At 38.1% G+C, this 23,119-nt stretch overlaps 1 long non-coding RNA gene across 3 annotated transcripts in view; it reads left to right on the forward strand.

The window, feature by feature from the left end:
• The window catches only part of LOC108445402, a 37,088-nt gene extending 18,514 nt beyond the window's left edge, over positions 1 to 18,574 (forward strand). Inside the window, exons 3-5 of one of the 3 annotated variants that reach the window (XR_001860246.1) lie at positions 128 to 188; positions 5,670 to 5,861; positions 11,603 to 18,574. This is a non-coding gene — a long non-coding RNA (uncharacterized LOC108445402). Of the gene's footprint in view, positions 1 to 127; positions 189 to 5,669; positions 11,281 to 11,602 lie in introns of those variants that run through there. The other 2 variants (XR_001860245.1, XR_001860244.1) reach the window with 2 other exon arrangements.
• Positions 18,575 to 23,119: the final 4,545 nt, after the last annotated feature.

A 23,119-nucleotide genomic window follows, 5' to 3' on the forward strand; every position in this document is an offset into this window, starting at 1 on the left:
GACCAGTCTTACCCCTTTGTGTAGAATTAACGGGTCCAACAGGTCCAAGATTGGTAGTAGATCATCTCTCGGCTTTTTTGGACTGTATTTATTATATGTTATCAACCAGCTTGTGCTTTGGTTTCAGAAGGTGATGAAAGGAAGGGCTGTTTTTCCAGCTGAGCGCAGAGTACAGCAGAGAAAGAATGGTGAGTATATTTCTGTTATGTGTCCCGATTTGCCTCTGCACTGTTTGATATTCTGACCCCACTGTTCTGTTTCCAAAACAGCTTGAGAGTCCCCTAAACAGCTGCAGAAGGTGTCATCACTGTGGGGAAAAAAAAAAGTATAATGTACATCTCAATAACCCAAATCCAGGGCATAATTTTTGTCTGGGCTGTGGTGATTCAGCTTTGCTGTATTTGCACTTCAAGTGCAAATACACTAGCAAGTGCACAGGGACACACACAGACACACATACAGGCACAGAAATGGCAGGGGGAAAGGAAGGAAAATTACATAATTCTGAGTGTAACAGAAAACAAAACAATGGGGTTGTGATATTTTACCTAGAGTGGTGTCTGATTCAGAGACTCTTTGCCTTAAATGATGTTTATCATCAATGTTATCCTGTATGGATAACTCTCTATTTTTGTTCCCTGGATTTTGTAATCCTCTTTCAGTTGGATACCTTGTTTTCTGTAGCTGCAGGGTATAATATAATAAAAGTGGTATGCATACATCTGTAAGTTGCACTTAAGCTGATATGTGCACTGTGTGTACATATACATAATATTTTTAGATAATATATAAATGTGATACATATAGCCATATATATATATATGCATACAGAAATTAATACTTTGATGTATTTAGCATCTTCAACTAATTATACCTTGCAGTCTCATGTTAATTCCCATTTGAAACATTTGGCACTATTCCTCCTAATTCATTTATATTAATGAGGGGAGGATCCTCTGAGCAATAATCAGTTAAAAATCATGACTAGCTTTGTTAATAAATACCAGATTGGTACATGATACTGTATTGGCTTGTCCTTAATTAGGAAGCACTGGAAGGAGTACCAAGAGGGAAATACTCATAAATTTTTCTTTTAAAGTCTAACTGCTCTCTTTCTGGTTTTTGCATCTTTGAAACAGAGAGAAAAACGATAGCTTTGAAATTTTAATTTTTCTGCACTTAAAACAGGAAATATGTATTATATTTAATTAAGATATACATTTGATATTGAAGTTTTTCCAGCCAGGTCCGTGTAAGCAAAGTAAAATCAAGAAAAACATCAGCAACATTGCTAAGTATAAGGTAATTGAAATACTTAATTTAAATATTAGAAAACTGGAAGTTTTATGAAGCATTTGGGAAGGCTGGATGGCTCAGGGAACTAGTAATGAACTAGTGAAATCTTCATTTTTAGGTGATTGATTGCAATTGCATCTAGGAAAGGCTAGAAAGTCATTCCTGTCAGCCCATGTGCAGCAGTGGCTGTGCTATCAAAGCCAGGTCTTACCCTCAGCTGGGACTCCAGGAGTGAATGGGCATGTTAGTGAGGACAGGCATGCAATATCTGTGGAGTCTGGCTTTTCTGGAATGGTAATGGGTGAGTTTCTCATCTAGTCAATGAATTTTTCCTGAGTTTTTAATCTCAGAGTCCTTTAAAGTGGAAACTTTTTCTGGCATCACTTACAGTGATTTTTTTCCCCTCATATCTTCTGAATACTTAACATCACCGTAGGCTTGCCAAGGTGCAGTCCACTGGTGCTTGTTTATGCCAAATACTTCCAGCATATGTATGCTTATTTTATCAGTAGTCAGTATTATGAGTTATTAATACAGGAAAAGCTTAATTAGCGATGCTTATTTGAGATCTACTGAACAACAGAATGGCAAGGACTGACAGCCCTGTTCTATGCAGCGGTGGAAACTGAAGTCATCACTTCTTATCAGAATCTTTTACATATGCTAGTACTTTGAAGCCCGACATGACTGTGCTGCTCTGAACTGCAGCAGCACTGACTCTGCTCCTGCCAGGACAGTGCTGCTGGAGAGAATATGGCAATATAAGCCTATTATTTGTGGGTCAGATGGGTTGAATGTGACCTTACAGGGAACTGTGCTAATACTGCTTATACACTCGTTTGATCTGAAACTCTTTTCCAGTCCACCTGTTGCATACCCTTGCAGCTCTCCTTTCCTTCACCCACTTGTTCAGGTCTATACTTCCAGAAGACAAGCCCCTGCACTCTGACATTAATGGGGTGGGGGCAGTGGGAGGGTTCGTTCTGGGCAGGTATTTGGTACAGTGTTTACTCTGGCTAAGCACTTCTGATCTGGAAGGCAACACATCATCCTGTAGTAGAGGTGTCAGTTTGTGAAGTTGTGCCTCCTTTTTCCCTTCCAGCATTCATTTTTCCAGTCTGTTTATCTTGGAAACAGCTTGGGACAAACATTGGTTCTTACAGCATATTCACACAGCTTCTGGCACAGTGAACTGGCGCTCCCTTTGGACCTCAAAGAATTGCTGAACAACAAAAAGTCCTGACATGGCAATAAGAGGAGAAAAACCTTGAGGGCAGTGTGTGGAGGGGGGCACCATGGGAGGCACAGCACCTTCCTGTGTGAGTGAGAAGAATGACCTCCAATGGCAAGTCCATTGAGAGGAGCAGGATGGGGACAATGTCTTCTGGGGTAGCTGTACTTAACTGGGATGGACCAAGCTCTTGGTCAGTGGCATGGGATGGCAGGCCCTGGGCACTGTGGGAATGCGTGGAGGGCAGTGATGAGAAGGCAGAATATATACAGGGAAAGTAGAGCTGTTTTGAGAAACTGGTTGTCGGATATTTAACTGCATCAAAGTTTCTCCAAATACTTCTTAGCCCCCACTACACCTTCTCATGTTATGTCTTTTCTGTTGTCTTTACTCACCCTCTATTTTCCTTTCAAGGACTTCCTATCTCTTGAATCAATAGTTTGGAAAGGCTGCTCTGTTTAGGATCAGAGAGGCCTGAGGAAATTTTTGTTGAAAGCAAAAAAACCTTTTTATAGGACTGGGTTTTGTCTCCTGATCTGACCAAGTCTGATGTCCTGCTTGTCTCTTTTTCTGAGGCTGAGACACAACTTCAGTTTTCTTTTGGGTTAGGAAGAAAGACTGGGAGAGAAGTGCCAAGGGATGAGGGCAAATAAGGATTTTTGGAGCTGGATAGTGCAGGGCAGTTGCTCCTCTGAGCACTTCCCAGCCTAAGTATCTACCTGTATAATCAGTAGTGTTTATGACTAAAGAAATCAACTTCAATATAGTCCCAATTTCAAACTCTTTTTAGCAATCCTGAGCAGAAAGTCTTATTGTTTGTCAAAAAAGTGTGAGAACAAAAACAAACAACCCGGGAAATTAATTAACTTTGACTGTCTTTTAATTGCTCAAACAAATGATAAAATATTTCTAAAATAATCAAATCAAAACTGTTTTAAAAAATCACTTGACAGGATCCTTTTAAATTTACCAGTGACAGAATGATTGCAAATGTATATAAAACAGCTGCTTTCAGATGCAGGTAAGCTCCTATTGAAAAGAGATAAAATCCTAACTGTTTATGCCTGCGTTTGATGATAGTGCAGTTGAGTATTGTGTTATTTTATAATGTATTCAAGCACCTGTTTAGAGAAGGTATATTCCACTATGGTCCAAAATTAAAACAACCCCATTACTTGTCGGGGTTTCATTCATAATTCTTGTATCATGCTCTGATTAGAGTATACATTGAACCTCAGATGAGCATTACCTAAGGCACATCCAGTTAAATGCACTGTATAAACTAGGCACAAACCACAAAGCTACCTTTAACTTGCACAAAACAGCAAGTGGAAATTGATTAAAATATGCATTCTACTAATATAACGGCTGGTCTCAGTATAAAAATTAATTAATGCTAATAGTACACAATCAAAACTGCTTTTAGAAATCTTCTTAGAACAGTAACTAAAATGTTCATCTTTTTAATGCATTTGACTGAACCTCTGAGACTAAAAGCTTTGCTTCCTCCATGCAAATGTGAAAAAAAATCACAGCCTGAATTTTCAAGTGGTTATTTTATAGCAACCTCCCCCAGCCATTTGCTTTTGGATTTCTTGTTAACCTGAGCCTGGTCCCAGGCCATGTGTGAGGTTGTACTATTAGCTACTACAGATTAAGGTGGCAGCCCTGGGAATCGAGGCCAATAACATATGCAGATTGAGCCACAGAGCAGAGAAGGAGATAACTAAATGAAAAAAGGGGAAAGGGTATTGTGTTCAAAGAGGCAGCACAGCAATATTCTAGGCTTTCAGCTCACAGATATTCTGAGCATAAGGAGTGAATACTTGTCAAAAAAAGAACCCCAAAACCAAAACAGTCAGCCTCCAGGGCACTCTCTTCCTCTTGGTTTGTTTGGTTGGTTTTTACATTTGGGCAAGATATTTCACTTCATTGGGATGAATATTCCTCAGCTGGTTTAATTTCCAAAATATAAAAATTTAGAAAGTCAGTTCTGTGGGCACAGCAAGGGTCTAATCCTCTGGCTCTCACAGGATCTTGTGCTGTGAGAGGTGCTTCGGTGTGGCCTCAGACTCTGAGCCTCCAAATCAGGAATTCCCTTTGGATAGTGTCAAATCTGTCTATATCATTGGTGCATATCTCCAAGAAAAAGCCTTTAATATAAGTTATGAATTATTTACTAATAGAAGTGGGTTTGATACATCTTTTTTATACATATATAAATAGATACATATACACACACACACACTGGCACACCCATAGGCATAACTACATTTATGTATGTAAACTTCTCTTTATTCACAGGTAATGAGTTGTTAACTTTCTTCTGTTTGTCTCCTCTCCTTCCTATTCCATCTGACTTTGCTCTATATTTTTCAGTTTCTCAAAATCCTCCTCAAACCTTTCTGAATTTTTGGTCTGCTTTTTCCTCATTTCCCCAGATACCTCTGCATCTTTCTATAGGTGCCTAAAACAAAAAATGTCTGGCCTTAAAAGAGATGCTACCGAAACCTAAAGAAACAGCAACAGTTTATGCTGTAATATGTATTTGTCTGGGCCTTATCTGCCAAGAGCATCAATGAGAGTTCTCAAAATCTGAAACCTTGACATACATGGTTTTTCACAGTTGTAGCACCCATCAGATTTTTCCCATTTATGTTTTTAGCAATGGTGGTGATGAAATTTGATGACATCACTAAAAAACACAGACAAACAAAAAAGAGTCTTCTTTTTAATGATGCAAACATAAGCAAACTTCTCACTTTGTGGATGTATTTAGCAACCTGGGGAAACAGGAACCTTAGATTCAGTTTCCTGCTCCTACATAAGTTGGAGAAGGTTGCTTGGACTCCTCATTTGTCAGCTTCTTATCTTCAGAGGAACGAACCACAACTTGTTTCTCCTTTGCTCCTTCGCTGTTTTGTGGAACTAATTTTGGTTAAGTTTTACATTTGTCTGGGAAAACTTAGGGAAGTGCATCTGGAATAAACCACCTTCTGTCTTCAACACCTGATCCCTTGTGCTTGTATACTGTGTCAGCTTCACAGTGGCCAATTTGTCACCTCAGTTTTGCTTTGGGTACATAGTTCATTGCCCTTTACTTTCTTTACAGGTACAGAATATTGTCTTTGTTCTCTTCTAGGCCTACAGTGACCTGGACCATCTGAGCCACAAATATCTGTCACTGCTGTCACAGAGGTGCAAAGTCGTGCTCCTCTATGGAAGGATACTCTCAAGGCAATCACTGATGCTGTCTGTTCCAGGCTTTTTTCCTCTCCTTATACATTTTAATAACCAAACCATTAACATATAGAAACATTTCATCATAATCCAGGTGAGAGGTAGCTAGAATTTTTTTTTAATTTGCATTTGTTCTAAATTTCAAAGAAAATATAAAATTACAAAATCTCGACAGATGACTTAAGGAGATATTATTAATGGGAATATTAAACAATTAAAATAAAACCTTTAATGTAATTGAACAAAGTATTCATCCACCCTGCCAAATGGAGTGAGTAGTTATAGTTTTAGAGAGGACAGATGGATATGTGTTAAGCCATCTAGCTTCCTGGGTAGCTCAAGAAATCAGTAAGCTACCTAGAAAGACATGGATAACTGGACCTGTGGGATACTCAGGGCTAAATGATCCTAAAAGGAAGACATCTTTATTTCAACAGTATTTACAGTCACTCATTAGAGAAATTGATAATCATTAAAGAATTATCTTCAAGGAGAAAATACAATTCATGGTTTCATACTTTACAGATTCTCCCTGGGGATGATGAATTATTGGTAGTCCTGAGAAAGGCTCCTTCCTTTTCATTATTTCAAAGCAGACAGAGATGATGTTGTAGGTGATGAACATGGCTAAAAAACCGGTGAAAGCCCACTGTGACAGGGTGAGCAGCAAGGGTGGCTTGAATCTATTTGAGAAGGGCTAAAACACTCACTGGCTGTTCCAACTACATTAAGCAAGATTGCTAATAAGTACCTCAGTTTAAGGTAAAACTCTCTGCTTTAACAGAAGTGCTTACCACAGCACAGGTTCAAACCTTGATCAAACTTGATCAAACATTTGATCAAGGGAAACATTGTACAATGTGGATTTTATTTGAAAGTTTTCCTTGATCATATCACAACAAATTACATAAAATCTAATATAGGAGTTGATTAACAGGAAAAATCATAGGTCCATCAAGTGTAGTAATTATCTTGTAGAAATAGCTTGCAATGGATGCTTAAAGAAAGAATTTCAGAAGAAATCAATACAGACTCTCCCCTAGTACAGTATTCCAGTTTCTGGTAATAGGATGTGCAAAGGGATTCTGAGATGAATGGGACATCTGATGTCTCAAGAGGTTTTTCTTTCATGGTTTCCAACTGTTGTCTGAAACTATTTGTACTAGTAGCATCCAAAACATATTCTGCAAGGACTTCTACTGTTATATCTAAAGATACTTCCCTTAGTTTGTTTTAAATGGGGTATTTGATATTTCACTTTGGACAGGTAATCCAAATTACATTATTGTCTTTTTTTAAAATATAATTATAATATCTAGGATAAGACCTTTGATTAGTTATCTTTACTTCAGGGCTTTTCCTTTGTATAGATTTGCATTTTATGTCACTTGCCCTTTCATCACTCAGCTACTCGACATTGTGTTCTTCTCATCTAAACTTAGCACTCTGAGTACCAAATACCTGGACTGAGCTAGTTCTACCCTCAGACAGGCATCTAAGAGAAACAGAATCAATCATTGGCTGGAAACACTCATTTCACGCAGTGTTTTATAGCATCTCCATTAATTCATTTCTCTATAAGCCTCCTAAATCTGGGTTTCTTTTTTTGATATTTCCAACAAATTTACTCAGTAGAGAAATTAAGAGTATTGCTCTATGGTTTCCTGGGTCTCCCTCCTCACTACAAAATGCTTGAAATAATTTCTATTGTGTTTCTCACCTCCACTCTTTCGGTACTGAGGTCAATTTAAGCACTAGGTTACACACCACAGTGAGTAGTTTGGCAATTTCATATTTGAGTTCCTTTAGAGCACTTGCATGATCTGGTCCTGATGATTTGTCACTATTCATTGTATAGATTTGTTCTTAAACCTCTTCTACTGACACATCAATTTAAGAGTGTACCTTAGATTTGTCCCTCCATAAAGAGTAGTTCCAGGGTTGAAACCTCTCAAAGCTTCTCTGCAACAAGCATGGATGCAAAGAATTCATTTAGCATTTCTAACATGGACTGTTCTTCTTACAGCTGCAGGCCTGGTTGACTCCCTGGCAGGATTCCTGCTTCTGAAGTATTTGAAAAAAAAAAAAAAAAAAAATTATGTCTTTAGTGTGCTACTGTCCAAAATTTCCTATCGCTTGCATTAATTTTGTGTTCAGGCTGCTACAGGTTATACTCTATTCTGTTATCCTTTGTCAGAAAATATTGCACGTGACACACCAAATAAAGGAAGCAAACAGGTAGGATTTTGGGGACAGGGCAAGAGCTACAGTGACAAAAATACAAGACTTACCTGTACTTAAACAATCAAGAACACCACCAAACATCATCCCTTGCCTACAGATATTGTGAAAAGGGTGAATTCTACTAAAGTGAGAATGATAGCTAATATTTTACAGTTCCACTAAGGATCTTGAGGGAAAAAAAGTTAATTTCCAATTTAAATATTTTTATCAGATTTGAGGAAAATTGCCTGATATTTCTGATGTCCACACTTTGGGGAAAGACCCCAACAAAGAGCAGTACAATATTTTTGTTTCATTTTAACCATGAAGTGGTTTCAGCCCAAAGAGTTATTGCAATGAGCTTCATAATAGAATTAGTAGAAAAGTTTTATTGGTTGGCTTCAAATATTTTCATCCAGCTTTCAGTTCAAATTTACAGTTCCATTTGTATGTTCCCCCTTTCAGTTCATTGTCATCCTAGATTTTCAAGAAGTCTTCATTAATGTCGGCATCTTTTTGTTCTCCCTTTCTTTCTGTATTTTGTTTGGAGAAACAGAAAATAGCAGAGTGTAAGTGTAACTTTCTCCTTTCTTATCTGAATTCCACCAACTGGGCAAGAACATCCATAACTGGAAGGACTTCTGCTCATAATGCTGTTGTGTATTTGCTAATGCAATGACTTAAAGATTGCAGAAATAGTGCAAAATATATATATATATATGAAATTGAGAGGATGGTTGAGGAAAAGCTAACTATGGGTTGCCTACAGATAGATCTTGTTGGCAGTCGATATTTAGGAGCAGGCTAGAAATTTGGAAGAGAAAGAGAACACAAAATGAAGTAGCTGGAAACAGATGTTTTCCTGCAGCTTTCTGCATATGCTGCTCACAGAACTCATTGTGATTCCAGTGCAAGGACAAAGACTCAGGACAAAACAGTAAGGCACACAGATAAATCTTACCCTACTTTTCCCCATAGTCATTGAAATGTAAAAAAAAAAAAAAAAAAAAAAAAAGCAAGTAATCTGAACCATAAGCTTCTGAGGTGGTCCACATCATCAACACCAACTGTGGATGAATGCAGGAAGAATGCTTCTCTACTCACCTGGAAATGTGGGTGCTTTTTGACATGGAAAAACAGACCTTTTTCAGTTTAGTGCTTCCAGTATATTTAAACAATTAAAACACTAGATTTCATACCCGAAAGCATATACTCTTGATTTTATTACTTTATTTTGCTTGAGAAAGCAATTGACCTGTTGGAAAAGCAGATAAAGTGTGCAGTATATTGTTGTTATTGGCCCTATTCTGTCTAAAGTTCTAGAGAACACTTTATTTTTAATTTTACTGAATATGTTTCCATATAACATAGAGTGTTGCTTGTGCTGCAGTGTACAGTGTCTCAGCCCATATCCTTATAGGTCTCATAGTCTCATAGTCAGGAGTAACAAATTTGTGGATTCTATACCATAATATTATTTGCTTTAATGTTTAATCTCAGACACGGCAAACTGTTTACAACCATCTTAACTTGGCATTCTACAGATAGCTGTTTCTCCTGCTTACAAACAAGTTACATTAATGTAATGATTCTGCAATTACATAAAAAGATTACCAGACCACTTGAAAATCCCCTACTAGCATTCCATTTATATTAGCATACTGTTCTCAATTAGAGTAATATACGTCTGATGATTCACTTTACTGCAAAACTTAATTTGGATTTCTTGTTAATCCACATTGTATCAGTGTTTAACACCAAATATAAATAAATGCCACTGATTTTTTTTTTTGCCAGAAACAAAAAATAAAGTTAATCGGACTGTTTTGTAGAACAATTTTTATGTACCAAAGTTTATTATTTGATTGCTGCAAAATAGCCCACCTTCAGTAGGCACAGCACATCTGGTTGATTTTCTGAGAGGGAATAAATAAATTTCTGAGTTGATGGGTAACAGTGATGGTGACAGAGACATCAGTGGCATCCAGACAGTGATCGTCTCACTGCAGAGGAGAAAGTAAAGAACAGAAGAAAGTAAAGGTGCCCACATTTGCAGAAAGTTTTCTTTTCAAGGTGACCATTAGCTTTCACTGAGGATAAGCTTTTCATCTGCCTTCATCTGCAAAGCCAAGTTATTATAATGGAAGCCACCAACAGGCTAAGGAGGGAAGGAATTTGAAAGTTTGGTAGAAATGTATGTTAAAAATCTGTTTAAGACAATATGAAAAACTGCTCACGTACATACAAATAGGTGAAAATTCTTTTTCAGCTTTATTTACCTGAGAATGAATTTCAGTTTGAAGAGGCCTTTATGTCGTTTCAGGGAAAGCACCTAAGATATAAGCAATTTTCAACAAGAGTACTACACATTTGTCTTTATAACAATTTGTATGTAACAGCTTTTATGCAAATGATGCTAAAGTGGCACCTTTTTTCTAAATTGGACATTTTTATGGTTATAATTTTCTTCTGTAATAACAGCAAAAAAATGGTTGTCCCAGTGGAGTTGAGCATTTCATCTCTAGTGCTGTTTTGTGAAGTTGGAATGACAAGTTTCTTTCATTTGCGCAAAGAATGACAAAAAGAAGTATTTTTTGTCATTCTTGTCTGACTGGGTTGAGGCAGTTACACTTGGAAGCAGCACCAGTCCCCTGACACCAACCTTTTCTCTGCCATCAAGAATGGTATCATAAAGTCATAATAAAACTTAAAGGAACTAAAAAATATTGCTTTCTCTCTGTTTCTGCTCTTTGAAAGACATAAATCACTTTGTTAGTTTAAGTAGTTGCTGCTTTGGTGTGGTCTTTGGCGTTGATTCGCACTCATTCTCCAGAGGTCAGACAGGTGACTTTTACAGACCATAGTTTTGGATTTAATTAACTATGATACGAGAGAATTTATGTATTTCATGCAAACATTCCAAGGCATTAGTATAATAAACCAAGTAACATAGGCAGGTTCTTGTTGCTTAATTGACTATGCAGTTCTGCAACAGTGATATGAGAAATTCTGGGTCTTTAACAACGATTAAATTCTATCCCAGCTACTAATTAATTAGTGATCTGCAACCAGGAAACTTTATGATGGATGATTTTACCCCCATAAAGTGATAAATTGGTAGACTTTGAGACGTACAATAAGGTTAACAAAATCAAATTGAAATCTGATACTTCATCTCATAAAGTAAAATATCATAAAATATAATTAAATGTACTATTTTGAAAAAAATCCACAAATGTTTATTTGAATGTGAACAGCCAATAAATACTGAAGCCCCTTGTGTGTCTCTCTCTAAACTATGTAGGTAATATCTATATAACTTCTATATACAAACTATAAATTCAAAGTCTATTTTTAACCAATCTTCTGTTAGTACTGATTTTTATTTCTGCTACTCAAACATTCCCAGTAGTGATCCTTGGCATTCTGCAGGCCTAGTGTGCTGTGTTTGCTGGGACAGAGTTAATTTTCTTCACAGCAGCTAGCATGGGGCTATATTTTAGACTTGTACTGAAAACAGGGATTATAGTACCAAAATGTTTGTGTTATTGCTGAGCACTACCTGCACATCATCAATGCCTTTTTACAACATCAGTGCCTTTTCTGCTCCAGATCCCACCCCACCTGTGAGTGGGATGCCATGCACAAGGAGCTGGACTGGGACACAGATGGGACAGATAACCCCAACTTACCACAAAGGTGCCACATGACATGATGCTCAGCACATAAAGCTGGGGAAAGAAGAAGGAAGGAGGGGGGTCATTGGACCGACTGTGTTTGTCTTCCCAAGCCACAGCTATGTGTAATGGAGCTCAGGTTTCCCAGTGACGGCTGAACACCTTCCTTCCCATGGGAAGTGGTGAACGAACCTCAGTCTGTCTGTATATCCAGGGTTACTCCATCCCAGGTGCAGAATCTGTCACTTGTCTTTGTTAAAAGTTGGTGACTGCCCAGTCCTCTAATTTGTCAAGGCCTCTCTGCCTTCAAGGGAGTCAACAGCTCCTTGCAGTTTTGCATAATTAACTAACTCATTTATGTACCTTTGAGTCCTGTGTCCAAGTTGTTTATGAAGAAGTTGAAGAGAATTGGCCCTAAAATGGAGCTCTGCGGAACCCCACTGGTGACCCATTGCTAGCCTGAAGTTACCCCATTCACACTTGGGACATGTCATAGAGCTAACCTTTATTATTGTAGTAATGTACTGAAAGGTTAACTTCAGCCCTTCTTTTTTTTCAGAGCACTTATAGCCTAGACTGGTTTTCCGTAGAAATATAAGTGTTCTCTCTCTGCTCAACAATTTCTGTCTTTGAAGTTCCTGTGTTTTGCATTGTACCTTCCATTTCAGCTATACAGTATCTATACATATAATTGCTGAACTGCCAGAGGAAAGAATGACTTGAGATATCCTAGAATTTCAGCCAAGGCAAAGCTTCAAAGCAATTAAAGCCATAACTGTGTGTGCAAAAGGAATTTCCTGAAAATAATGACTGGAGGAGGAGTTGATTATATTGATAACTATATTAGAATGTTAACACTGAAATTTTGCTTCTAAATCCCCAGAATAAAACTCAGTTCAGTTACTAACATTCCTATAAAGACATACTGGCAACCTGTATCCTCCTATCCCTGAAAAATTAAAAAAAAAAATCAGTGGATACAGCTGAGTAGGTAAAATGTTTTGTATGCTTGGGGCACTCCCACAGAAACCACATTTTTTATTTAATCATTTGGATTACTTAAATAATTTCACAGTATGCCATCTAATTTATAAATATCTGCTTATGAAGAAACACTTCTGGTATTATGTAGGGGAGGGAGTGGGTTAATACATTATTTACATTTTAGAAGCAGAAATATCTTTTTCTCGGCATAATATTAATTAATAAATACTTCATACATTTAATAGCGCCTTTCATCCAAAGACCTCAAAGCATCTCCAGATTTTTAAGATTGGGCAAGCTGAAGCAGATAACTACTAGGCAGCCCTTCCAAGGTCACTCTGTATGTTCCTGGTGGAGCTAGCAGTGGATACTCTAGTGTGTTGACTAAGAATCCTGAAACCAACCCCTCTGGCCCACTGCACGGCATGAGCAAATCTATGTACACTAATAGATTATTAATGTTTTGACAATCTAATGGTTTACTTAGTTTGACATACCTTTAGGGCTTTATAATTAAGGAAATATGTGTTAACATTGGTATTAAAATACTTTTTTGTCAAATATTCAGTGGAATCAAGTTAACAGAGGCTTGCCTTACTGTCCCTGAAAACTAGTGCGGGAAATACCTCATATGGGATGTGGAATAAAAGGGCTGATTTCACATAAAAAGATTTTTTTTTTTTAACTCTTCTAAAAGCAATGTTAAAAAGAGCTTAAAGCATATATTGAGCATCACTCAACAAGCCAAGCTTTAAAAATTATAATTTTAAATTTATTTTTAAATTCCAAATCACCTCAGGCCTAATTGGCATCTGCACCATGGCCTCTTTGCACTTTTCTGGTAACATAAAATAACCTGAAAGTGTGGATGTATATTAATATACTCTTCTGTGATGGTCTAAGGAGATTTAGAGTCTGATAAAAATGTATTTCTTCAATGTTGCCTTCTATATTTGCTATTAATTTAGCTTAATAGGAAAAGTAAAGTTTTAAAAATCAGAGTTCTTCTGATAGTGTTTTTAGTTTCATACACTATATTTCCATCTGACTGAAAGACCTTTTGGTGCAACCTCTGCTAACTGGAATGATCACTGCATCATGAATAATCAAATGAGAGTAGCCAACTGTGTCCAGGTCCAATTGTCTTCTTATTGTCTACAGAAAAAGCATCCTTTGGTTTTAGACTAATTTATAGTCCACTACCATAATCCCTGATAGTCTATCACCAGAAAACCACCCAAATTCCCCCTTTTTTTTTTTTCTTAAAATATTAAATGTTCTTTATTCATTCTTGTTTATCTGCTGACTGTCTGAAGCATGCATGACAGTTCACTGTCCCTGTCATCCTGGTGTGTTTTGTGCTTCGTTAATTATAAAAATCACATGGTGATTACAAAGCCTTCATGTGCAAATCAGAAAACATGATGCACACAGTTACACATAGACATTTACCACAGTCATCAGTAACTGCAGGATCTCAGGAAGAATGCTCACAATTCCCTTTACAACATTATTTCTCAAAAGCATTCATTTCCTAGAGCAAGGTAATGGACTGAAGGAGGCGCAGATCCTCAACTCCCTAACCTTGGTGTGTATTAGGAACAGCTCCTCTGAGATCAGTGCAGTTGCTCTGAATAAGCAGTAGAGATCAGAGTCTGGCTCAGGAACTTTGCATATTCACTATTAAACTTGGAAAAGGGAACCCCTGTCTGTCTCAATTTCCCAAGTGCTATCTGTCTGTTACAAGGCACACACACATTAATTGTGTGTTTTAAAACTTTGTTTGGTTGAACTTGTCATCCTAGGCTAAAATTGTGTGACCTAACTTGTAGTAGCTTTTGCAGTGAAGGTATCATTTACTGTTGAGTATATTTTACTGTGCTGTTATAGATCTTTTCACTCAACCAGCTGTCTAACATGTTGAATAGTCTTTCATCTTGTCAAACACTTCCATTCCCCTTTCTACAGCTTTCTCAGCCAGCATGTACACACCTAATCAATCTAATGCCACTGTCTCCAGACTTTAAAACCAAGAAGCACTGCCCAAACTACTTTTTTAAAGAGACAGTCATCCTTTTCTGGTAAATTCATCATCAAGAGGACAGATAAATTGTTAAATGAGAAGAAACACATCTCTGAAACTGTTACTCTAGGTCCAGCCTCAGAGCTCAGGTTCACTCACTGAATCTGTCATTCAGTAAAGGCTGTTGGGGGCTTCCCTTCACACTGATCATGTATATGTTAATGTAATTTAATTTAATAAACATCTTACACATGGAACTGAGTTTAAATCCTCTTGCTTTTGCTTACTTATACTTTTTTTTTTCCATTTTTAGACAAACAAGATTAGTCTGTCTCAATCTGTTCAATGCCATTTTTCTTTTTTTTTTTTTTTTTTTTTTTTTCTTTTCCTTATCCTTCATCAATGGGAACTCCATTAGTAGATTGATATTTACATCATACAGGAGGCAGGTTAAAAAAAAAAATCCATTGGCATTACTTTCAGGTGGCCCCTGCTATGTGGTATAGTATATACCTTACATGGTATGGAGTATTCATTAGGGCTGTTTTTATTTTTATTACTTTTATTTTTATTAGATATATTACCTCCTGAGACTGTATGAAGTGAACCATGTCACTGGGTGAGATTACTACTCAGTTAATAGCAGTTCTGAAATCAGTCAATTGGGAACAGGCTATGTTGCAAGAACCTCTAAAATGTGGATATATGCGGTGGGGGACAGGGTAGCTTTCCAAAGGGGAGGGTTTTTCTTCTGTTGATGGATTCTCTTGTGGAACATTTTTCACTTGCATGCTCATTTCTATATGTACTTTTAGTTAAAACAGATAACAACAGCTGAAACAAACACGTTTATAGCCGTCAGGTACACTTGAAATAGAGGCCTGAACAAACAGGTAGAGGTGGGTGCTTTGTATTTTCAGTCTGATTTTGAATTACTAAGGATGGAGGGAGGTAAAGACACTTCAACCCTTAAGCCCCTTTGACATTCACGAAGTGCTAAAAGTCAGCTGGGGTCTCTGCTCTGACAAATTTGCATCTCTTTGAATATGACGCTTGAAAAGCCAAGCCGCTAGATTAAATTTTGCCATGGAGAAAATGAGAAAGGCTTCCATCTCCCAGGTCTACTGGGAGGATCTTTATGGTTGATTTACTTTTTTTAAATAAATGTTTCTTTATGTGTTTTCTCTAGTTTGTGTCCAGCCTTCCTCTATCATGCATGCTGTAACTTCTGCCAGTTATATCAGCCCACAGTAAGTCAAGCTGGGCAGAGCACAAGGTGAAAGAATATTTCAATCTAAACTGCATACCCATTCTGTGTTTTCTGATTAAAATTTGCAAGCAAATCTTGGAATAAACTATATCTGACATGACTTCTAAAATAATTTACACAGTTTATAAACCATGGGCTAAATCCTGCAAACCCTCCCTATGCCATTTGTATGCAGAAGGGCTTCAGGTTTGCAGGAGCGGGCCCTGCTATGTAGCTGAAACCTTACTGTAGAGGACAACAGGCAGAATAATGGTTATAGTGAAGCTATAAAAATAATGAACTGATTGCCCATTGAATAAAATTCACTAAAGTATGAATTATCTAATGAGCTGCTGCTGTGCTTCAGTCTGACTTATCCTGCATTAAGTTAAAAATTACACCACAGACTCCTGTGGACCCGCCACGGGGGGGGGGTGAGGGCTAGTTTGGCACTCATTTAGGTGTAGAATTGTTTCAGCTAATGACAAATAAAAAGATGTATGTAAGGCAAATGTTTCAAAGTTTATAGAAGCTTATAATATGGACTCTATTTATTTGCTAATTATTTATGGCAACTCCTGAATTTATAACGATGTCAGGAAAAAACTTTTCACAGATGTTGAATGTAAACATTGTTTTAATGTTCATTGACGAAATCCCAAGTACACTGCTGTTATCCTTGCATTATTAAATAAGTCTAGTGCTTGAAATCATACTAGATTTTACAACAAAATTTAATACCTCTCCCTTATATCTACATTTGCTACTACAGGATACTCATTATTTTTGGAATTTCTAAAGCAGAATAAACATTTTTTTTTGTGAGCCAAGAGATGATTCCCTCAATGCTGTACTTTACTTTGTCTTTGTTTCCTCAGTGTATGTGAAATGTGTATATAATAGTATCCTACTCAGAGCCAGTAGGAGATATTGTGTGTGAAGGGTTTTTTTTTCCTCTACACAAAAATTGTTTGCAAGTTCTGTGCACAGCAAAAGCTATGAAAAATCACATATAGCTAGTTTTCCCTTTTTATTTTTATTTCCTTGCTGAGTTCTTCTAATTTTCTGGCAGATCACATTACATTAGAATGAAATGTGGTCTGTAGTTAGGACTTAGCAATGCATCCTGCAGCTTTAACTCAGTCACTTGGGTTCCAGTTTAGCCCAACATGTGTCTCTTGAAATAACTCAGGAGAACAGATTGATGATATACTTAGCTGAGGAATAACAGCATTGGAGACTGCCACTACTAAACAATTCAGTTATTAAAGGTATCTAAGCATCTGAAGAAAAAAATCCAACTTTCTGGAAAAAAAAAAGGAAAATATTTAGGAACCCAACAAAGCTTCTGTTGATATTGATGGGAACAGTGAGATATACAGAGCATTTTTTAAAGGACTAAAACTGGACTTGAAAGTCCAGTTACTGCAAATTGATCCTGGGGATCTTAACATCAAGAATCTTACTATCATTGCAGGGTCTCATTCAGGTCTGTTTTCTTCAGATGTCACTACTGTGGTATTTTAGTTCAGATACAGACATATTCTCTCTTTAGAGAAGGCAATCATTTCCAGTAACTAAGTGGTTTGAAGCTTTTATATAACATTCGCTTATGCACCCAAATGTTCTCACACCTTTCAGTGTCTATTACTTTTGCTAGTTGTGTCTTCCCCTCTCAAATCCACCTGTTCTCCCAGCAGTCTCAAACCAGCGCCTGCCATTGCTCACTCTGTTGCTCTGCACATTGAACCTGCCTATTCATTCATGCCATTCCCTGCTTTCAAAGACTGCCCTTATATGTGACATTTTGCTCCTGGTTGGAGACTGCAATCACCTCCAGGATTGTAGCGTACGAGTAGCAGTGGGACCTGCCAAATGCATCCTTGCTGAAGGAAGAAAGGTGCATCAGTCCCACTCAGGTATGCAGCTCCACAGAGCAGGCATGGTTTGGGTTGCAGCAAACCCCTTGCCCAAGCCCCAGTCCAGCTATTGTGGGGTGGTGACTCAATATAGCCTAGCAGATTGAGCACAGCCTAGATATTTTTGTTCTGAATTAGGTCCCTAGCTCCCTGCAAGTCCACTTCCCAGCTAGGATAATGACTTAGATGCCTTTTTCCAGAGAAAGAAAAAAGTGAGTGATCTGGAAGTCTCTGAGAAAAGCACTTCAAGACCTCATTTGAGTACACCCTTATGCAATGGATAGGAGTTTCTCACTTACAAATGCATCACCAAAGCAGTAGAAGTCAGTTTATTATTTAACCAGTTCAGGCTGAGTGGAGACTGGACAGTATTGGCACTCCATTGATTGTAAGTAAGAGTCAAGCAATTAATGAACAGAGTTTTCAACAACAGTCTTGAGGAGAGAGTGCAATGAGCCCAAATAGGTATGACTGAGGAGGTGTTAACAGAATTCAGAATAAGCCTGAAGACAAGGGCAATGAAAAGCAGGACATTCCCTTAACTGATTGCCAATGTCCACACATCACAAGTATTTTTAAATGCATGTGGATTAAACTTAACCTTTTGATCTGGGTCGACAAAGTAGTTTTCAACACTTATATGCTGCTTATCACCAGTAGAACATTTTACAGAGGAAGGCAAATGTCTCAAAAGACTCCTAAGAATTTCTGTGAGTGGTCATAAGTCATACAAAGAGGGTAAAGAAATATCTCTGATAGCCAGAGTCTGGAGGAACTACACAGATGTGTCTAGGAAAGGCCACTTTTGTGTCAATCCTAGCACAGAGCTCTGGTCAGAAATGGTCAGGCTTGGTGCTAAACTAGTAGAGTGGCACGTATACAGATGTCCAGGGTGGAGAAGTCTGGCTTGGAAACAGATCTGCAATGCACTTTGCTTTGAGGGGATCTGCTAAATTCTAAAGCTTATGGATTTACTTGGAATATTTTCATACTTACAGCTCTAGGCATCTTTCTTTATTTTAATGAAACCAGAGACAATCGAAAATTCACTTGATTCCAGGACTTCAACATACAGGAAATTCTCCTTTTTCCTGCAAGAATATATTCTAAAGGGACACACACATTTAGGACACATTTCATCCACCCTCTGACAGTTATACAGCTGTCTCTCCTTATCCAAGACTCTTTAAAAGATTAATTTCTTCTATAATCCCTACAGCACAGGTCAAAAAGAATAATAAAAACCCGTAAGTAAATAATTAATAAAATAATAAATTTGTAATCCAATTAAACAACAACAACAACAAAAATCCCTCCAGATGCTCTTCGTGCTTGAGCTCTTAACCATGTTATATATTTGCTGCATTTGTCCTTCAGATGGCATGTTCTTTGGAGTACTGGCTTAATTTCTGATTCATTCAGCTAAGGGTACGTGGTCATTGTACAGCAAAAAGAACACATAATAATACACAGATTAGCGATGGGTGCAGATACACACTCAAATCACTACAACTCTGAAGGCATACATGGTTGCTCACACATTTAAAATCACACATGTAAACAAATGAGGATAGACACATGCACATGTAATGCTCTCTTCATAGCACCCATCTCAGGGTTATGCAAATTGATCATGTGCATGTGTGTGTGTGTGAGGTACAACAAATACCCACAACTATAAATTAACTCTTTCCAAATAGTAAAAATCTTGCTATTAACACGACATGTTTAAATCCAAATGGACAAGTTTATGTTCCCTTCTCCCCCTTTCTTCCTCTTTCTCACTCCCTCACTCTGCCTCTCCCTCTCTCTCTCTCACTTTACCTTCCCAACGGCACTATTTTATTTCAGAAGAAAACTTATGAAAATTGTTGAAACACACACTACAAAGCATTTGCTTTTTTTTCCTCTCCTTTTTTTTTTATTTCAGCAGATAGCCCCCAAAAAAGGCAGGGATGTCAAAGGCTTCGAGTCCCCCCTTTGACATTCACGCAGTGCTGAGAGTCAGCCGGGGTCTCAGCTCTGACAAATTTGCATCTCTTTGAATGTGACGCTTGAAAAAAGCCGGAGCTGCTAGATTAAATTTTTTTTTTTCCCATCGAGAAAATGAGAAAAGCCTCTATCTCTCCGCCGAGTCTACTGGGAAGATCTTTATTCTGATTCTTGTTAGAATTGTTTATCACCCTGACAGACCAGACTCGGACGAGATAAAGGCGCTGCTCCATCACGGGGCCTGACAGTGGTAGGACATGCAGAGAAATGAAAGGAGCAGGGGAAAATATTATTAATAGATGCCGACTTGATTTGCCTCTATGGCACGTCAAGGAAGGAAGGGAGGGGGGAGCCACGGCTTGATTGCAAGCCTATGAAGTTCTGTCCAAAAAAGAAGCTATTTTTCATTAAGTGATAGAAGGGCTTTTTTCATGTTCTTTCCTGAGGAGCTGATAACTTATGCAGTTTATTCTAACCCTGCTGATTTCTGTCAGGGAAAGAAAACTCCTGAAAGATGGCTCCAGCTCGTCCTTTTCAGAGAAGGAGGCTGTCTTGTCAAAAATGGTAGCAAGGCATTAAAGCCCCGGCCTTGACTCCTGCAAGGTCCCTTGGATGTGATTGGGTGTGCATATGTCTGTGACCATGGGGGGTGGGGAAGGAGGGTGTTATTATGTACCCACCCAGCCCTCTGAGGGGAAAAAATAAAAATATATATGCAGAGCAGTGCTTGCACATATGCACGTGGACACACACACCACATACACAGAGGCTTTGTGCATTTGAGCATACATGCAAAAGCACTTGTTTTGCTGCCTAATTACTCTGCAGTTAGTAAAGATTTGTCTGCTATGAGCATGTGCTTATTTGAGAATTGGGTGTAAAGTTAGAGCAGCTTCATTCAAAATGAACGTTAAAAAATAACCAGCTCCCTGCTACCTCCTGTATGTCAGGTCTCACACAGAAACATGCCTGGCAATGTGAGCCCAAGAGCTCCTGCAGTGATGCTGACTGTACTGTGACTGTCTTGTTTTCTGGGGCAAAATTGCCTCTACATGATCATTATTTCTCTTAGATTAGATTTTTTTGGATAGGGAAAGTAGGAGTGAGCAATATTCTTTGCACGCATCATGACTGTGCTGTTGTTGTTCTTGGATCCTTCACATTTGCAGCCCTAACCATTTGGGGCATTTGCTCCAATCACAGTGTTTCATGAACACAGTTCCTTTTTTGTAATTAACTTGTTTGTTTCCAGAAAGGATTGTGTTTGATCTCTATCCTAACTGAAGTTTGAATTTGGTATAAATTAACTACTGGAGAAATGCTTGCCTTAGGGCAATAGAATAGGTCTGGTTCTGTGAACCTGCTCTTGACGGTTGCTTCCTGATGGATCCATCCTACAGCATGTTGAGCATCTTGAGAGGAGCTGTGAATGACACTGAGATCCCTCTGCTTTCAGTTGAAAGAGTTTAGCAGCTCAAGGGAATTACTCAGCACTTTGCCACTGGAAAGGCTAGAGAATTTTTTTCTGGAAAACTCATGGACAGCCTCAGTGCTAGGCAGTTCACTTTCTCTTTATTCTTCAGATTTTTCTAAAGAGTTGTTTTTTCTAGTAAGACCAATAAGTGCTTTTAAAATGCCAGATCTTTTTCCATTCAGGTGTCATTAAAAGAGGAATTAATGATGGAATTATTTCAATACACTTAAAGAAGACCTGTGCTATCTATCTTGCTAACTCTACCAAGTGTCTCCTGTACAATCAGTGGTAGTCAAGTCAGTTACTGATCCATTTTCAAATTCAGATGTAGATGATAAAGGATGACTGCTTGGGAAAGTCCAACACGAAAATTAGGGACTGTACAGAGGCTTAGTTAAGCTATTGCCCACTTTGAGGTTGAGAATGATTTTTACTACCTTCTGTTTCAAGGATTTTCCTCACCTCTCCTGAACACTACGCTGTAGCTTTCCTATTAAGTATCCTAACCCTGCCATAGGTACAGCATCCTGATGTACCTGGCAGGAGGATTATGGACTGCTGTGTGCTAATGTATGTGGCATAGTCATCTTTGTGCTGATATGAGACTGGGTTTGAAAACCCAGTTATCCAGATGTCTATTCCTTACCATGTTGTGTCAGAATCCTCCTGCAAATCAGTTCATATAAGGACATGTTAAACTAGTTCTGAATGTTAGTCAAGTTACTGTGGCATAATAGCAGAGATTAAATCATAGAATCATAGAATTACTAGAATACTTTGTTTTGGAATGAACGTCAAAGGTCATCGAGGTCCAACCCTCCTGCCATGGGCAGGGACACCTTCCACTAGACCAGGCTGATCAAAGCTCCATCCTGGCTTTGGGAGAGCACCGTCTTTTCTCAGATCAGACTCATGGCAAATGGTGGAGATCTGCAAGCCGGGAAGGGGAATGCAGCTCTTGAGTGTTGAGGATCTTACATTCAAAGACACTGAAAATCTTCATCTCATGACCTTTCTACATTTTCTATGTTGTTTATTTAGTGGTCTGATGTTTGTGAAACCCCAGGAATCTTGTGCATAATTAGTTCTGACTTCAGAGGTTACATAAACATTTAGAGAAATCCTATGTTGTGTCTGTATGAGGAGTCTTCTGGTAAAACATAAAGAACAATTACAATAGCTCTGTTTTGAAAAGTTCACTCATTTTTTTTCTCTCCCTCCTCTCAGGCTCAGTTTAAAGGCACAGAAAGTCACAAAATTAATTTCTGGGCATAGAGCAGCGATAGGGAATACACATCATAAAGTCACCCTGAGACAAATAGATAACTTTATTTATTCATACTGAAATTTTAGGAGTGTTTTGTGAGCTCAGGATGATGTTATGTATGGTTCTGTACAAAGAAAAAGACAGTCTACGCACATCAGATAGGAGAAAAGAAGTAAAACAACTACCTTTTTATAGCTCAGAATCTGAAGGCTACTGATAGTGGGCAGCCCAAGATCACACAGAAAGTCTGTGGAAGGGTTGAATGTTTGAACTGAGGTCTTTAGTCCTAGTTCAGTTTCTTAATCACAGCACAGCCTTTACTCAGACCAGCTCAGCCTGTTTTGGCTGAGCCAAGTTCTCCATATCACGTTCCGCTGTAATGTAGACGCACAAAGCAATTTAGAAAGGCCCCCTTTTTTATGACTACAACTAATTTACCAAAATTCTGTGAGAAAGCATCATGACGTAAGCAGGGATTTGCCTCTTTTTTTTAACTGCAGTTGTTTACATTGCTCCAGTGACAAAGAGGAATATTGTTAATGAA

This window comes from Corvus brachyrhynchos, unplaced genomic scaffold, assembly GCF_000691975.1.
Source record: "Corvus brachyrhynchos isolate BGI_N302 unplaced genomic scaffold, ASM69197v1 scaffold1, whole genome shotgun sequence".
NCBI lineage: Eukaryota > Metazoa > Chordata > Aves > Passeriformes > Corvidae > Corvus > Corvus brachyrhynchos.